The 19,435-nt window shown below is 37.4% G+C and overlaps 1 protein-coding gene across 8 annotated transcripts in view; it reads left to right on the forward strand.

Moving 5' to 3' along the window:
• Positions 1-19,435, forward strand: part of LINGO2 (leucine rich repeat and Ig domain containing 2) — a 506,482-nt gene that overhangs the window by 181,831 nt on the left and 305,216 nt on the right. The gene's annotated exons all lie outside the window — the stretch shown is intronic.

Below are 19,435 nucleotides of genomic sequence, written 5' to 3' on the forward strand. Positions count from 1 at the left end.
GCAAGTGTAGGGCTTTCATGAGTCTTCTAACTGTGCCTTATTTGGTGATGGGAAACAACACTCAGGATATAATGTCCTTCAGAGTTTTAGTCCTTATACTCCTGTATAAACTATAATTGCTGCATATATGAAAAATGATTAAAAATATTATTATGTTTTGAAATGACAATCCTCAGAGGGAAAACACCCCACCCCTTGTTTTGTATATTTTCCAACTATTCCTCTATCCCTGAGACACACTTTTTAAAGCGTACTTACTGCAATAGAATTTTCTGGCATTTATTTATCTAAATGGTAAACAAAAGCATTTAAAAGAGACTTTCCAAAAATACAAGAAAATCGGAAAGTATTTTGAGGTAAGTCTTTAGTTAGGTTTTCTTCACAGACATTTCTGGCTAACTAACGAGCCTCTGTTGAACTCCATAAGGCAGTTCTGGAAGTGGTACAAAGGATGAATTGTTCTCTTTGAAGGGATTTTACTTCCCTTCTTCTCTCAGGTAATAATAGAAAGTGTTTCTTCTTTGGTCTTCATCCTTCATTAATGCATTATTTTGTTTAAATATTCAGGAATACCATAACAGCATTGCCACACCTGCAGTTTAAATAGTTACCACTGTAGATTATGTGATACCTTTTTTTATGTTCAAGAAGTCTCACAAAATCTGCAGACAGGACCAATTATGTAGACAGACCTTAAACACTGTTCTTTGGTTTTTCCTTTTCTTCTTTTTCTTTTTTTTTCTCTTGTTGTCTTAAGTGCTGTGCAGACAGCATAAGTAAGGCAGACATTGACGAAGAACTTTGAAATACCAATTTTGGAGAAAAAGTCTCTTTTTAGACAACATGAATTCATTCTTTCCTGACTAGTATTAGCTAAATTAATTATACAATAACTGCCCCACCATAAAACCATCCTGGAGGTGTCACATTAATTCTTTTTATGACAGCACAAAAGTAAAAGTTAACAATAAAAGTCTCAAAGTGAAAGCTTTTAAAGTGTTCTGACAGAAAGAATTGTTCAACAAGTACTTGGTTTAAGCCAAACTAAATAGATCATAGTTAAAAAATTAATCTATAAAAAAATGCTTTCTTTTGAGCATATTTAGTTCTAAAAAAAAACCAGCAAGAGCCTGTAAACACAGAAAACAAAATGCATAGTTGAAAAGAAGACTCATATTACAATTTTTTTTCACATTATTTAATTTGTACCTGATGGAACCATCTGGCAAACCAAAAATGAGTTCATAAAACATCTGTATCATTGAAAATTTTTTTTTAATTAGAAATAGGACCATAATTCCCAAGTACTGTTCCTTTGTGTGAACAAATTTTTTTCACAGTCAGATAAAATCAACTTTCTCCTTTTTGTCTTTTTCTTGTGGTAATTAACATGTATTAGCTTGGATAAAAACACCTCTTAGCTCCTATCAGTCTTGCAAAGGAAGAATTATTATGTTCTCTTTCTCAGGTTTTCTTTATTGTTATCAATATGTGTTAAAAAAAGCAGTAAGAAAAAATAGTAAAAAAATTAGTAATTATGACACTTCAAAATTGAGGTATACATCAAATTCTGGTTACTAATTTTAAAAAGAAAGTAGTTGCTATAAACTGATCAGATATACTGGGCTTCCATATGAAGATTGCATCTCTTTCACTTGACAAAAAGACATTTGAGGGAATGTGGGAGACCTTGATTTGTAAAAATAGTGTCAATAGGAATATATAAGCACTTCCACTCAGAAAAATAGGGACAAGCAAAGAAATGTCCTGGAAGAAATGTCCTGGGAGCTCAAAAGGGAATATTTGCACAGAAGGGAAAATTTATGGAACTGATTATTCCTGGAATTTATTAAGTACAATTTGTAACTAGGCTGAAGAACATATCAGGAAAGTGAAATGGAGCAGGATCTTTGCTTCAACAACCAGTGTACAGTCTCTCAGGCAGAGAGGTCTGAATAAGTGGATTTGCAATACTGAAATATTTAGCTGTTTCAGCAGCCTTATAGGGTGCGCAGTACCTCTGTTCAAAAACTGAGCAGCTCAATAAGCAGGAGCATGTCTGAGAGCCAGGGCAGAGGTGTAGAAGGGTGTTTTGGCCTGAGGAGCTCATGTCTGTGCATGCAAGCACAAGTGATTTCTTTGCAGCACTGTTGTGCAATTTCAGTAACTCTGTATGGCAGCCAAGGTGGCTGCTTCCCTAAGGGGGTCAAGAGGAGGGAGGATTTCAGCCATTTCCTGTCACTTTGCAAAGCATCATTTTAGACTGTCTTGCTAATAAATGAAGTGTAGCTTAGGGCACAGAGACTTATCTTTCAGATACAATTTTAGTCTGAAAACTTTGGGGATCTGATTTTACTTGTATATTCAGGTTTGTAATGTGATTATCTGTATTCAGTGATGTTTGCCCATGAAATAGTTCTGGTTGTTACTAACAGGTTGGTACAATTGACTTTTACATTCAGGACTTTTTTTCTATTTCCTCTCTAATAAGAAGAAATTTACTAGACCATAATGGTTAAGACAGGAAGAATTTTTAAATTTTTACCTTTTTTTAATGAAATGAATTGAAACAAATTTTCTGAGATTATTTTTTACACTGCTGAAAAAAGTACTCACAAACTCTAATCCAGCTCTCTGTTTATATAGCTGAACAAGGTAATTGTCTTCTGGGAAGATATCTTCTACACAGAAAGCTGAACCAAAGACTGTTTTGTTTTGGAAGGGATCCAATTTGCAAGATCATATAGTCCAACCCATCTGCCATGATCAAGGACATCTTTCACTAGATCAAAGCCCCACAACCTGTGCCAATGTTTACCACTCTCATGTAAAAAATATCTTCCTTATACTAAATCTGCTCAAATACACTAAGATCTCTTTCAATTTAAAACTCTTGTCCCTTTTCCTCTCCCTAAGGAACTTAGAAAAAATGCCTCTGTCTTTCATACAAACTCATTTTTAAATATTGGAAGGCTGCAATGAGGCCTCCTTGAGTCCTCTTTTCTCTAGACCAAACAAACTTAGTTTTCTCAATCTTCCTTCATAGGGAAGAAGTTCCAGCCTTCTGGTGATTCATGGATCACGGAGGATCATCTACATGGTCCCCTTCTGGGCTTGCTCCAACAGGTCCATGTCCTTCCTGTGCTGGGACCCCAGAGCTGGATGCAGTGTTCCAGGTGGGGTCTCACCAGAGCAGAGCAGAGGGGCAGAATCCCCTCCCTCCCCTGCTGCCCACGCTGCTTTGGATGCAGCCCAGGGCACGTTTGGCTTTCCAGGCTGTGAGTGCACATGGTCAGGTCATGTCCAGGTTTTCACCCACCAGCACCCCCAATTCCTTCTTGGCAGGGCTGCTCCCAGTCCCTTCATCCTCCAGCCCATACTGATACTGGGGGTTACCCGGACCCAGGTGTAGAACTTTTCATTTGCCCTTGTTGAACTTCATGAGATTTGCACAGGCGCCTATAAAACCTGCCTGTGGATGGCATCCCTTTGCAACATCAAATCCCATTTATGTAATCTGCAAACTTGCTGAGGGTGTGCTTGATCCCACTGTGTCACTGAGAAAGATGTTAATGGCGTAGTTGACAGTATAGACCCTTGAGGAACATTACTCATCACTTGTTTCCACTTGGACATTGAGACACTAACTATAAAAATTTTTGGGTATGGCCATCCACACAATTCCTCACGCAATCAACCATCCATCCGTCCATCCATCCATCCATCCATCCATCCATCCATCCATCCATCCATCCCATATCTGTCCCATTTAGTGTCCAGAATGTTTTGGAGGACCATATCAAAGGCCTTATATGTAAATGACACTTGTAGTTCTCTTCTTGTCCACTGTTCAGTCATTCCATCCCAGAAAGCCACTGGATGGATTATGAAGGCATGATTTGACTGCGAAGTCACATTGATTGTGTCACCTCCCAGTATCCCATATGCTTCAACACGGCTTCCAGGAGAATCTGAACCTTACAAGGCATGGAGAGGAGGCTGACTTGTCAGTCATTCCCAGGATTCTTTTTTTATCTTCTTATTAATTACTTATTATTATGTCAGAATTTATTTTAGGTTTACTTCTTTTGACAGAGGTTTTTTTCCCATTCTTTATTCAGAAATTTAAATGCAATTTGCATAATAAGGGAATAGAAAATTATATGGCTTGTCTTAACTTATTCTGAAATTACTTAGGTCTAAGCTACTAGCTTGTTTTCCATTATTTTGTGCAACTGAATATGAAAAAAGCTAAGAAAAACCCTTGACTGAGGTCAGAATTTTGAGACAAGAGTATTGCAGTTACCAAATACATATCTAGCAAACTCCTATAACACACACAGTAACAGCTGCATAACATATGAGTTACCAAAGATTAAAACAATATCTCATTGATGGTGTTCTCTCCTATGAAGCTGCTCCATGGATCTTGATTATCTTGTTGTGTTCTTCAATTACAGAAGAAAACACCTGTAGGCATTAGCTCCCCTGAATAAAGCAAAGTGTAGTATGTCTTTATAGGTGCAGACACAGCTGACCTAAGCTGCCAGTGTCACATACCACAGTGCTTGCTTTAGGACAGTGAGTATTTCCTTGGAAAATGTATTCCTGTAGGGACAGAATTTTAGTTGTTGATAGCTGCTCTGTCATCTTGCAAACACAGTGGGTGTATGGAACCTTAGGGTTGCAAGTTACTGCTTTTTTAATGAGTTGGTGCAAGACCTCTAATTAAAGACTCATATCTGCTTTTGTTTACAGCTGGAATCATTAATAATGGCAAAAGTATTTCTGCTTTACAAGCATTGCTGGCTTTTGTGATTCTGTTTTTTTAAGAGCAAATTTCTAGAAAAAATTACATTCTTCCTTTATGCTGCTCTTAATGTAAATTGTGGGAGATGTAAGACAGGACATATTCTTTTTCATCCTCTGTATTCTCTTTCATAATTTCTTTCAAATGAAGACAGGATGAATACTACCTTTAAAAAGGAAAAAAGAACAAATTGGTTTTATGTGCATTTTGGAGCAGAGCTCTTACCAATGTTTTATGAGACTTCCTTATTCTAACAGAAGCAATTATAAATTAACTCAGGTCAATTTTGGTTTTTTTAAATACCAATAATTTTTTTTTTAAAATTACATTATTCATTTCCTAGGAAGCCCCCTTTCCTTGAAACAAATGTCAAGACATTTGAGTAAACAGAAACTACCTGCATTTTTAATGAATGGTTATTTTTTTGTAAAAACATTTGGTTATGAAATGTCTTGCTGGTTTTGGTTGCACAGATTTGTGACACAGTATTAGACATAGATCATGTACAACACAGAAGCCTTTCTTAATAAGAGATTCATAAATATAAAAACCAATTGTAAACTCAAATACTTTAGTTTGCTTGGGTTTTTTTTTCTTTTAATTCCCCGTACATGAATCATACTGTTCTAAATTATTGGCAATTATTTGCAAATTATGCATGTGATAACTGAACACAAATGACCCACCCAGTTCAAATGGTTGTAAGCAGCTGCTAGTGGACCCTTTTTTTGGAAAAACAGCTTACAAATTATAAAAAAACAGAAAGGTAAAAGTAACGTAGAACATATTTGAAGACTTTCAGTTCTCTTACTTGTAAGTCTCTTGAGGTTAAGAGAGGCAAAGTAGAATCAATTATACACTTCAGCCTAAGGAATTTTTTTATGGAATATTTTTATTTAATTAATGACCAGCTTCCCACAAGGCAGTAAAACTCATTGATATTTAGATATAAACGACGTAAAATTGGTTCTCTGACTCTTCTTTTGTTAGTACTCCTGCTGTATAAATAAATTTAATAGGATTTTGCACACTAAAAATAAATTTTCATATTAACAAAGTCAATTGTCCTGTCTCTCTATAGCATCCTAAGGGGAAGCAGATATATGAATAAGATAATCCGTTATTAGTAGCAATGCTGTGAACAAAACACACTCTCTATATACAGCCTGAGAAAGGGTACTTAGCTGACTAACATTTGGAAGGCCATGTAATGCTTTCAGCTGAACTTGCTGACAGTGTGAGCCGGAGCCATGAGTCCATTTGATGCTCTACTGAGCTTAAATAAAAAAATGTGATAAAGTTCATAGGTGGGAAACAGCAGATAAAGGCTATCATTGATACAAAACACAAAAAATAACTCAGTGTTAGACCTTGCACTTCCAAGTGAACAGCAATGCAACAGGGAACAAGATACTGTATTGACTATTGACATCCCATTTTAATTCTTGTTAGAGCATTTCTTAAGACTGTTTCATGCCAGATCAAGCTACTTGGAAAAATATAATTTGTTTTTTTAACAAAAATCATCTCCCCCAAACACATTCAGGAGAAATTGTAGAAATTCCTTGCTGAAAAACTGGTATTTCTCATGTAAAAGGTTTTCAAAGGCTTGGTGTATTTTTTCATTTCACCATTCCTTTTTATGTAGGTACAACATTTCTGTATGCATAACAGAAAATTAAGATTCCTAAAGGATCATAGAAATAAATGAAGTAGATTTTCAGTTGCAGCAAGACTTCAGAAGAAACTTAGATAGGCGTATCATAATTTCACTCCAGCCAACAATTAACCACCCAGTTTCTTACTTCCCTCCAGTTGGATGGGGGAAGAGAATCCAAAGGGTATAAGTGAGAAACCCCGGACTGAAAATAAACAGCTTAATAATAATAATTTATTATTAATAATAATAATAAAAATAATAATGACAAAAATGATAACCCAAAATGTGAAAGGGAAAGTAACAAAAAGAGAGAAAAATAAAGCCCAAGAAAAAGAAGTGATGCAAATAAAAACCAACTGTTCACCACCAACCAGCTGATGACCAGCCCCTTCCCGAGCAGCAGCTCCTGGCCAGCTTTCTGTGTAGTTTATGTGCTGAGCATGGTGATACATGGCCAGTTGGAGTCAGCTCTCCTGGTGTGTTCCCTCCCAGCTTCTTGTGCACCGCCAACCCCATTTCCAGCAGGGCACCATGAGAAGCTTAAAGTTCTTGACTTAGGGTAGGCACTGCTCAGCAACTGAACCAACAGTGTGTTATCAACATTATTCTCATCCTAAACCCAAAACACAGCACTGTACCTGCTGTGCAGGAAAACTAATTCTATCTTAACTGAAACAGGATGGAAGGAACATTGACTTGTTTTATTTATTTGTTTTCCATTTTCTTTTCCAGTCTGTTTCCACACTCTACAGAAGACAGCTCCTCCCTATCTCACAGTCTGACTGTGAAATGCTATGATAGAGACATAAATGGAAAGCACAAATTTACTCTAATTGTTCAGAATGGAACAGGATGTTCCTTCATTAAAATAGACTCACAGGTCTGACTGCTGTACTGCTTACTGAGTTTACTGTTATGAAAAATGCGTAAAATACTAAATACAATGAAAAACAACAATGGCTATTAGACCTGCAGAAGATATAAGTCTTTAACATCTCCTCTATAGCTGTGTTCAGTAGCTGTCACTAAATATGAACCAAATAACTCCCTTAGCCTTGTTACAGTTAAAGAAAATAATCTCTTGACATTAACAGGTTTTTGCTCTGTACAGTGGACTAGAACGAGATAAACTAGTACAAAAGAATAGAACACAATCTAATATAATTAGTGTCCTGATACTAATTATTCATCATCTGAGAACAAAAGATAATTTTGCTGTTGCTTCCTTAAAACCTCACTCTTTCCTTTCGATGGGATGAGCTGAGATGAGGAAGTTATGTAGCAGGAGAAGTCAATTCATATTAAAAGGAAAAAGATTGGATGGATTAACTGACAGACTGGGTTATAGTCAAGGTTCATGTCAAAAAGTGTAAGTAGTTCTCAGCTACTACACTTTAAGCACTATATACAACACTACTGCTAACTCCCAAAGCACTGTGGTGTTCCTTCTTGGTTTTGTGTGTTTTTAATTGAACATGGTTAAGATCTTATTAAAGGAATTGTCTCATTCTATTTTTTTATTTTCCTCATGATATAGTATGGTTAATTTGTTAATTCAAAATAAATGAAAGAGAAAGAAAACTAAGTGCACTGCTGAGCAAGACCAAAATTTTGCATGTCAGCTTTACAAAATGGTTCAGACATCATGGTACCAAATTCAGCGGACTTCAATTTCTTGGTTGGTAGGAAACTTACATGGTTTCTGGAATTAATTCCCAAATGAAATTGTTTTAACAATGCTTAAGGACAGCAATAGTAAACTGGAGAGGCAGGGATTACCTTTTCTAATTTTGTTTTGCAGGTTTTAAGTCCAGCACACAACTGGCTTAATTCAGGAAGAAAAAAAAATCTTCATTTCCATGTAAATAAAATTTTACCTCTAGTATCGTACTTTTTACCTCTAGTATTGTAAAGAAACCTCTAGACACTTAATTTGAGATAATGCAATCATCAAAAAAAAAATCTTATATGTAAATGCCTGTTACTAAATATATTGAACATTATTTTCATTACAGGACTAGTTCAACAAAGGTAAACCAGGTATCTAATACCATTATAGCTCTCACATACTTTCTATAAATGTTCCAATAGTCAGATTTTGATGGATTTGTGTCACACAGTTTAATTACAACTTTTACTTTAATGTTATTCAGGTATCCAGTGTTTTGTTGTCTCTCTTTCAAATAGACTTTGGACCAGACAAAATGAGGTGTGGTTGATTTGGATTGCATCAATCTTTAATTCTTAAAATTTTCCTTTTCTCACTAAATTTTAGTTTCTATTTTTGTAGTCTTTCATTCTTTTTTCTATTCTCTTTCATATATAATTCAAAGTTTTTCTTTAGTATTGCTCCTTCTTTTTTTTGGACATTCAATTTAGGTCAGCAAAATAGACCTTTCTACAGAGTACTTAAGGCAAACTAATGTAAAAGTTTTCTTCTTTGAAACCCAGCTCCTGTTTCCATTGTAGGCAATAGTAATATCAATGTATTCATTACGAATAGGAGTGAGTCTTTACACATTGAAAGACAGTGGCTGTCTCCTAATTTCAGTGTCTGAATAGCACTGAAGTTCCACAAATGAGCATCTAGGACTAGGATAAGCTTTCTTAAACTTTCACCCATACCACTAATCCAAAGGGAAATTCCTTTGACTCACCTCAGTTGTGTTGAGGTCTATTTCCAGCCTTCCTGTAACACAAGTTTAGGCCTCAGCAATGTTATAACTGGAAAAACATATGAAGTTTTCTTCCCAGAACCTCATGATACGCAGATTTTGGATTACTATTCTCATACAGGAGGCAAGTATTTACGGGGCAGTGCCATTATTAACAGCAGAACACCAAAATGCTGGAAATAGGTATTACTTCATAAAGCACAAAAAGCTGGAAATGGATAATCCTTCCTCTTTGCTGACCAGACCAAGTCTGAGATTCATTAGAAAGCTCTAGATAGTAAGTTCTTAAGAAAACTTACTTGAAATATGTCAGTATCATCAAGTTGTGAGTAGGAAAATTTGACTCCTTACTATAGGTGAGGTAAAGCAGTAACTTGTAAAGGCCTAGCTGTATTAAAAATGATATGTATAAGTAAAGTATAGTGGGTTTTGGTGACATGGTACTCTCTTTCTTATGCCTGACAGACATTGTTGTGCTCTGTTTAGACTGTAGTAACACCTCATCACCTCACTTCTGCTGTGTGTGACATAGAACAAGCATGCAGCAGACACTGTCTAAGGTAACCCTCTGTAACCTATTTCACTTATGGTTCTCCTGTTTTAATAAAACATTAAAGAGAAATACAGATAAATTGCTCATTTTTACTTCATAAAATCTCTTCAGTGTCCATTTTCTACCTATCAAATATTTGAAATTTTCAGGGTTAGAAGAGGTGCACCTTTGTTTTCTTGTATTTCTTTCTCTGTTACCACGCAAAATATGTATCTTAATCAGAGGTATGCAAAGCAAAGTCAGTAAAACCACCTTATATTTTAAAATTATAAATACACAAAAAATTATTCAAGTTATGAAGTCAGGTTAAAGTTGCAGCATATTTTTCCTTGCAAACACCTCAGGATTTTTTACACCTCAGCCTATATATTTGTTGTGAGGCCAAGTAACCACCATGTGCTTTTTTCCCCTTTCTTCCTTCCTTTTTTATCATGACCAGATCCTTAGTTTTAACAAAAAGATGCACTGCTATTACACTGTAACTTACTGTCAGTAATCTTCTGAGTGGCATTGTTTGAAATGCATTGTGAGAACTTTTTATTTTCCTTCTTGATATAGCTCTTAAGAGAACAATTCAAAAGTCCCAGAAAGACAAGAGATACAAATGAAATGGCTGGAGACCTATTCCTTTGGGAATTGCAGTGTGAAGTATGGAAGAATATGCAGTAACATCAAAAACATGCCTTCTTAAATTTGTGTCTTTTGGGGGGAAAGAAAGAAAATTAAACACCAAAAATTCCAAGTATTTTGTTTCAGTTGGCAGCACCCTAGGTTAAAGACAAAAAGGACAAGGCAAGAATCAAAATATTTCAGTAAATTGCTAATTCACTTTTGTTACAGTGGGAAAAGTTGTAATGGCTAAAGCAAATGACCATTAAGTTGAAATCTAGGAGTGCAAGGATGTGTTTGCTGTGCTATTCCTCCCCATCAATTCACTCTTCTTTGGGAACCTGTGAGTGGACATTAGTCAGGAAGTTTGAAAAGCAGCAGTGTGCTTCACCATTGAGTAGGCTACTTAACGATCTCCCACTACTTCTTCCCAGACATAAATGAAGCACCATCTACCACCACTGTCTCACACAGTGAATATCAGTAACGAATACTGATTTGTATTGCCTATTCTCTATACCAGGATACAAAATGTCCTATGAAAACTTTGCGTACTTTTTTTACCTCAACATGGACGATGTAGGAAGCGCCTCATCTACTGCTGGCAGATGATTATCATTTTTCTGTGCTTTTGGATTACGCAGGCAGTCCTTGGCAATACCCATAAAATGGTAAAAGTTTCATTTACGAGTTTGAAAGATATTTTCGCAGTGTGTTAGATATCTTTAAATAGATGGTTTCATAAGTGTTAGTTCGCTCTATTCATCAAATTGTACCACACAGATGCCATACTGGACTCAATCACATCACATGCATGGCATAAGGTCACTTGCATGATCTGTAAATACCGCTATTAAAATCAGGTTTGTATATGCAGATACATGCAGGTTCTCTTGCACAATATAAATAGACTTGAACTATCTATCTACCCTGAATATCCTTGATGGGAATGGGCAATTCACGGTTTTTTTCTGAGCACAGTAGCTAGAACATCCCTTATTTATATTCTGTGTCTTTACTTGCAAAGCTCTGTGAAGTTTTGTTGAAGTTCCCAAAGGGTTTAATTAAAATATTCAATCTATTTCATTTCATGTAAATTTCACCATCTCATGTTTTAGATTTCAGTGAAACCAGAAAGAGCTCTGTTTGTTCATAACTTTGATCTGAGGCCATCAGGGCCTGTATGAGTTTCTTCAGGATTGGCTAAGGGTCAGCTCCAAGTTGACTCAGTCAAGTTGAAGATCAGCGAACTTGGGTCAAGGACCACCTAATGCTGTTTATACACAAGTGAGAATGGCAAGGAGAGTTATCAGTGTTGCTGCTCAACAAAAGGAAGTTATTTTTTCCAACATCCTGACACAGATATACCTATATCCTTAAAGAACTTTGGCCAGTGTATTAAAACTGACATCTTGTTCTTAAGATTTGAACAACTGCTGTTCACTGTTACCTGCTCCCTCCTGACAGCCACTCAACACCACTAGAACACAAGCAGTTACATCTATGCAGCCATGAATCTTTTCATGGCTGAATTGTCTTTGGTTTGAAACTTTAAAAGGAAGAAATAGGTATCAGAGAATTTTTTCATAACTCTTTGTTATGTAAAGTCTGTTAACAGTACCAGTATATTCAGCAATTTTGTTAAAAAGCCTCATATTCTTTAGGCGACAAGCTTTTCTTTGTTTAGCTTTTAGGTTGTCACCATACCATGCAGAGAAACAGTGCTTTATTACTTCTTGAGTTCACTTGTAAATGAAGTGGGTATAAATATAGATCTGAAATATATCTAAAAGGAAAAGGCAAAGAGAAAACATAAAAAAAGAAAAAGTAAACCAAAAGTAACATCAATTTATCTTCTGTCTCGAAAACAAGTACACAGTATATTAACAATAAAAGTGTCTAGTGTATTTATCCTTGTTTCTCTAACAAGTTCAGTTAGTTACTGATGGAAAATTGCTGTAATTAAAATTTACACTAAAAATAGACATTACATAAATTGTTTAACATGAGAATAAACTTTAATAATGACATCATTTGCCCACGTAAGTTTTAATATTTTAATTTATTGTAAATAATACTACAAAATAGGACACCATTGAAAAGAAAAAGAAAAAAAATACACTTCATGATCTTAGGGCCTGCACCCTTCCTGTGTTACCTTACACTGATCTAGAGGACAACACAAGTATTTGTGAGTTTTGGTTTACAAGAAATTCCCAAGGTGTTTCCTCTCAGTTCACACAAAGAGCATGACTGGGAAGATCTGCTTGCTGGATTCTTGATATCAGTGATATCATAAAACATCATATACAGCTCTGGGAAAACTGAAATTTACCAGTAAGGTTAAATCAGGGCAAGACTGGTGGTTTCCCGTTTACATATAAAGTTAGGTGTCCTGCTTCATAGGCTGGTCAACACAGGACATGTGGAAAACATACATGGAGTGCACTTCTCAGAAGAAGATCAATTAAAGCTGCATGTACGTATACAAGGATATAGACACTTTTCTTGGGTTTTGCTTTTCCCTCTTTTTTCTTTTTTTTTTTTTTCTTCTTTTGAATATCAGTCACTGACTTCTTTCCTTTCTGTGTAACTTTCCTCAAGTTGTGAAACACCATTTAGCCTCCAGTCTCCTAGGAACAGTAGTCAGTCACCTTGGTGCAGTTTTTCCCAGCACCCTGGGCTAGAAGTGTCACCTGTGTTGCAGCACAGCCTTGTCTCTGGGGAAAATGCAGAAAGAATGAGCCCCAGGGGATTTGTGTGAGCCATGTTTCCCTATTTGCATGGGAGTGCCATGGAAGAGCTGCTGATAAAATACTCCTCAGTGCATGTGGTTGGTCCAGAAACCCCCAGAGCTGCCTTTCAGAGCAGTCCTCTTTCTCTCTGTGGCTCTACTTGTAGAAGAGTATCAAAGGAAACTGAATCAGGAGAAAAAATGGAAAGACCAGCTTAACAGGAAATACATCACTTTGCCACTACTATGAAGCTCTAGGCAGCATGACACATCCCTACATTGAAGGCTGACTCCAGGAACCCAAGTCTGTCCCTAATTAATAACACAACAAACAGGATACAAACTGGTTACCAAAACTGCTTTCAATAGAATGAAAAAATATCTCACAGTTACTGCATTTTCTTTCCCAATGAATCTTCCTGGTAACTTTTGAAGGAGCTGCACATTGTCTGTTTTCTGATCATTACACTCAACTTAGTGTGAAACCAAAGAATTATCTTTCCCATCTCTTCTTGTGCCTCCAGGAATGTGGACGGGTAACAGGAGAGATAATAAACACTGTGGCAGTTGGATTTAAATGTGCCAGTAGAGCTCTGTCCTTTTAGATGAAGGGTATCAGAGTCAACAAGTCTTGCTAGCATCCAGCCCATGAAATAAACTTTATCCTCACCAAATTGCCATCCATCTGTCAGGGAAGAAACTGTATCTGAGTGCACAATCTGTAGAAGTAAGATGATAATATATATTGGATTGTTCTGCTCTAAAATGTGCAAAAATGGCTTAAAGTATTCAAAGGAAAGTGCTGTTATCTGACACTCAAATGATGTTGCTACTAAGCCTGGCAGTATTGGATGGTTTGCATTACTGACTTTGATTATGCCTTACTAATGGCTGGTCCCTTTTCCATCTCATTGGCAATAGCTTCATTTCCTTACCTATACCTTTCTATCGAGTCGTTCAGAAAAAGTCATATTCCAGAGCTGAGAATTGGAAATGTCTCTGCCTATCTTAAAAAGTCATAAGTATCGTATCCTCAGAAGAGATGTTCAGAAAAGCAAGAATTAAATAATCCTTCTTTGCACTTGCTCAGAGGAGCCATGCAATTCTGTTCTCCAAGAGCACAGTCAGGCTCAGCAGCTCTGCTGTCTCAGACACAGAGGAGTGAAGTGAAATGGGTAAGAATCTGTGGAAAAAAAAACACAGCTACCTGAGACTACTCTTTTTTCATTACTACTCTTCCCAAACAAAGATTGGGATTCCTTATTTTTTGTGAAAGAGAATTATTGCATTGTAGAATCATTGGAAGGGACCTTAAACACCATATCTAGTTCCAACCTCCCCTGCCCTGTGAAGGGACACCTTCCACTAGACCAGATTTCTCAAAGCCTCATTCAGCCTGGTCTTGAAAACTTCTGGGGACGGGACATCCACAATTTCTCTGGGCAACCTGTGCCAGTGCCTCACCACCCTCACAGCACAGCACCCCTCAGCTGCTCCTCACAGGACATCCCATTCAGCCCTTTCTCCAGCTTTGTTGACCTCCCCTAGATGCATTTGAGTACCTCCATGTGCTTATTAAATTGTGGGGTCCAGAGCTGCACACAGTACTCTGGGGGAGATAGCACCAATCCTAACCACGTAATAGGTGAAAAAATTGTTACAACTAAGGTTACCACCCCATGCCCTCTTTTTGGTAACATAACCTTTTCATCTGCACACTTCTACTGATCTTGGATTTTATTCAATGTTAGCCCTTTTTCAGGAATTTTCAATAGCTAATTCCAGTTTTACAGAGAAAAGGAAAATTATCTGATGACAAAGGCTGGAGGGTTTGCAGCCACTGGGAGCTGGCAGGAGGGGGTCTTACCCCTCACGTGCCGACACAAAGAAGCCCGGAGGTCAACGCTAAAACCCCTCTGGAAGGCAGCACTCAGTGAAAAAGGGTTAGAGCTCCTCACCCAAATGGGGCTGTACCTTCCTGTCCCTGCGAGGCAGGCACGCAGGCGAAGGCAAAGAAGTAAAGAGAGCGGACTCTCCTTATGTGTTCCACACAGATTTATTCCGGGGAAAAGACAGGGACAAGAAGAGGCCAATTGGGGGGAGGGTCCAGGGATCTTATACTGGGTACAGAATAGGTGGGGAAAGGGCTCTCAGCCAATGGGATAGCGACAAGCAGGTGGGATTGACAGGAAGGAAACCAATGGGAACAAGACATAGGAGGGACCCAGGGAAGGATCCAATGGGGCGTTGAGGAACAAAGAACTTTCTAGAACTAATACATATTAAAGAAGAAAAAATGAATATACATAACTTCATACATAAAACAAGAGACAAAATATTAACCAATCAGGGGAAAACATGCAAAAGACAAAACAAGGGAGTCATGGGTTCTCACCATGTCTGTGAGTTCCGTGCTAAACTTGGGTTGCTAACCGCCACAGCTGGTTGTCTGAGTTCTCCTCAGGAGAAAGAGTAGCTGCAGCCACCTGCACTGCTACAAAAGCCATATTATCATAGAATCACAGAATATGAGTTGATAGAGAACTATCAGGATCATGAAGTACAACTCTTCATCCTGCACAGGACATCCCCAAGAATCACACCATGTGCCTCAGAGCATTGTCCAAACACTTCCTGAGCTCTTGCAGGCTTGGTATTGTGACCACTGCCCTGGGGAGCCTGCTCCAGTGCCCAAACACCCTCTGGGTGAGGATCCTTTCCCTGATATCTAATGTAAACCTCCCCTGACTCAGCTTCATGCCATTTCCTCAAGTCCTGTCACTGTCACCAGAGTGAAGAGATCAGTGCCTGCCTTTCCTCTTCCTATCATAAGGAAGTTGTAACTGTGATGAAGTCTCCCCTCAGTCTCCTTCAGGCTGAACAGATCAAGTGACCTCAGCTGTTCCTCATATGGCTTCACCTCAAGGCCATTCCCAATCTTCAATGCCCTCATTTGGACACTCTGTAATGGCTTTATGTCTTTCTTACATTGTGGCATCCAAAACTGCCCCCAGCACTCGAGGTGAGGCTGCCCCAGTGCAGAGCAGAGCAGGACAATCCCCTCCCTTGCCTGGCTGGTGATGCTGCACCCCAGGACACGGGTGGCCCTCCTGGCTGCCAGGGCACTGCTGACTCATGCTCAGCTTGTCATCAACCAGGACTGATTAAGAATATGAAGTTTGTTGTAATGGTTTAGAATACAGTTCCTCCTACCTCAATATCAATCTCTCAGTGCACAAAACCAGACACTTAAGATACAGTTTTGGCATACATGACTCAAGATTACTGGAAACATAGCTGAGTAAAACAGCCAATCCCTGCAGAAAGGCTTCTAGGAGAACAATGTCATTCATCTGAGACAGGAAACAAAATAATGGTGTTCACCATTGCAGTCTAGGACAGAATTATGGAGTCACCACACCAAGAAACATGGAGGGGGAATTGGAGAAAGGTGAATTAAAAATTAATGGTTTCTACCATGAATGGTTAAAATTACTCAGCATGGAAAAGAAACAGGGAAAGCAGAAAGACAATAACAAGCTTGTAAAGAGTAGAGGAGGCTAAGGTGCATACAGATTTTGTATTCTAGGGTAGTGGGCTCTCCTAAGTAGCGCAGTAATATGAAGGTGACTGAGGACTAAAGCCTTCTGATGCAAAGAAGACTGCCTGGAGTATGGCTTTAACAGATTTTAAGACTCTCAGTGTGCACATAACACATGAAGACAGCAGCCAAATTTGCCACTGTGTTGTTAAATCAACAGCAGTTGAATCACAGGGGGATTGGGAATGCATCTGTAATGCAGTAGTGGCAGCACACAGGTGCAGAAATGGGCTGGCACAATCTAATTCTGCTTCTCATGTCAAAGTCTGTTCATAGGGAAAAAAACCTTGACCAACAAAAGGTGATATTACTTAGACTTTATGAGACTTGAAATACAGGTGTATATAGCATTGCAAGAAAACAGACCCTTTTGAAACAGCCCAGTACTATGTGAGGAGATAATCACTAAGTGAAAGAATAGTTGCTATGGACCTTTATCAGCAATAAAAGGAAATATGTTAGTGAAGTGGACACATAAACAGCAGTTGCAAATTCTAAGCAGACCTCACTACATACTATGTGGGATTGCCAAAATGGATTCAGCTCAGCCCTGCTGCTGTTACTAAAGAAAAGTCTTAACCAAAATGTGAAGGCAGATCAGTATTTTCACCCACCACTATTTCCAATAGTGGTGTTTGGTGAGAAAGCAATGGCAGAAATGGAATCATACAGTAGAGTCACACCTTCTTTATGGAAATACACCTATTATATAAATATATGCTTTATTAGGAAGTAAAACAAAACAATAGCGAAAATAACTTCTTCAGGCAAAAGACTGATCTCTAAGAGTGTATTAGAGTTTTATTCTCCAGATTCCACACTCTTTAGACTTGAAATTATTTTGTTGTAAAATGAACACATTCCTGTTGAAGTGGATATTTAATTACATTCTTAAAATGGAAGAACACTAACAGGAAAAATTGAAAAACTATGTCTATAATGTGGTTGTTCTAACATTAGTATCAAACTAATTCGTATCCTAATATTGGTCATGTTGGCTATTCTGAAGCTAGCATATTACCTTAATTTTTTCATGAATGAAAATCCTAATAGCTTTGTTTTGTTTTGGAGGATGAAGAAAGTGCTTCAGCCTAAAGCTCTTTATGAAATCACATTCTTGGGAACTAGCTATTCTTTCTGAGGCTTTGCATTGATTCAAAGCTGCAGAATAGCACCTGCAAAAGATGTTTCTACCTATTACTAACAATTGAGGATGTACTGCTTGATTTATCCAGGGAGCTGTAGTGACAGAAAATTGGCAATCTGCTCCATTTGATAAAAGGTCCACTAAGGACTCAGTAAGAGAGTGTGAATATACTTAAAAGGAATATTCTTTGTTCTTTGGAATAAAATCATGACATCAGGTAGGTTTGATCATGAGTTTCAGAGAGCATCATGAAAAAGCCACTGCTGAAAGCATCCAGCTGACCAAAATGCCTGTTATTCAACTATCAGAGCAGTCAGGTGAAAATGAGGCCTTATGCCTCAAATCACCAGAAGAGTCACAATATAGTGACAAAGATCACATTCCAGCTGACTACAGAATTGCCACTCCCTTCCACGAACATGAAGTAGGCTTTCATGGGAGATTGTACATAATCCAAAAACCACTGAGATTATAGATAAAGACAGTGTAGATGGAGGAGGTATCCTATATATCACAAAGCATTTCTGTAGTTCTAATGCTCTGACAGTATCTTAGATGGCAGAATAGGTTATCTGTTAATAATAATCTTTTATATGGTTAGATTAAAAGTTAGGTTCTGTCTTGTGTACCTAAGAAGAGATAAAATTATACTAAAATAAGGAAATAATAAATTTAAGAAGAGTAAAGCAAAGTAGCAACACAGTACCAAAGAGGAGAAAAAACTCTGAACGCATGATAACAAATAAGTTTGGCTTGCCATCTGAAAAACATATAAGGATGCCACAAAAAATCTGAAGTGTACTAAAACATAGAATGCATTCTACCACCATCTGAATTAAGAATATTGAAACAAAGTTATAAAAGTGAATATATGGTGGTGTAGCCAGACAGCTTTAGCCACTCTGAGAACCTTCATCATCTGTTGGTCTGCATTAAAAGAGCTGGAGGAAAACAAAGCAGTATAGAAAATATAGCACTGAAAAGACAATAACATAAACAAAATTAATTCAAATTTCTTAGCAATTGCAGCTACATAAATAAATATAACTTTTTTAAAAATCACATATTGGAGGATGACCAGACCTTGCAAACTCCAAAAAGACAGTAACATTTATGTCCCTGGGTGTGAAAATAAATTTCAAAAGACCAGAATAGCAATACAAAACATGCAAATAAAACATCCATCAGTCTATCAGAAATTTGAAGATGGCATCCAGAAGCCAATTATTTAAACCATAGAATATGGTAAAGAGCTTCTCGTAGTAGATCCGAACATTGCACCTGGACAAAGACCTCTTCATTTCTGTGTATGCGGTATGCAAAACACAGCAACTGTCAACCATGTAGAAGCTGTGTAATAAACTGATGATTCTAATCCTGTGCATTTATCCTCCAAAAATCATTCCACTGTATTTCATACTTGGATTTCAATGTACAACATGGGGTGCAAGAAGGAGTTTGCTGAAGTATTCCCCTGTTCTGCTTTTTATCTCTACTGAAACTTTTGAGTTATTTTACTTTTCAGTAAATCATCATAATGTAATGTCTGATTGACAGTATTATATTTTTGGAGACCAAGTTCTCCAACTTTAATCACAAGGTGAATAGGGTAATATGAAAGTTATCAAACAAGTCCCAGTAAATGA

Source organism: Corvus kubaryi, unplaced genomic scaffold (genome assembly GCF_017639235.1).
Source record: "Corvus kubaryi isolate FWS band 111438036 unplaced genomic scaffold, C.kubaryi_AGA036_p1.0 37249, whole genome shotgun sequence".
Classification (NCBI taxonomy): Eukaryota; Metazoa; Chordata; class Aves; order Passeriformes; family Corvidae; genus Corvus; species Corvus kubaryi.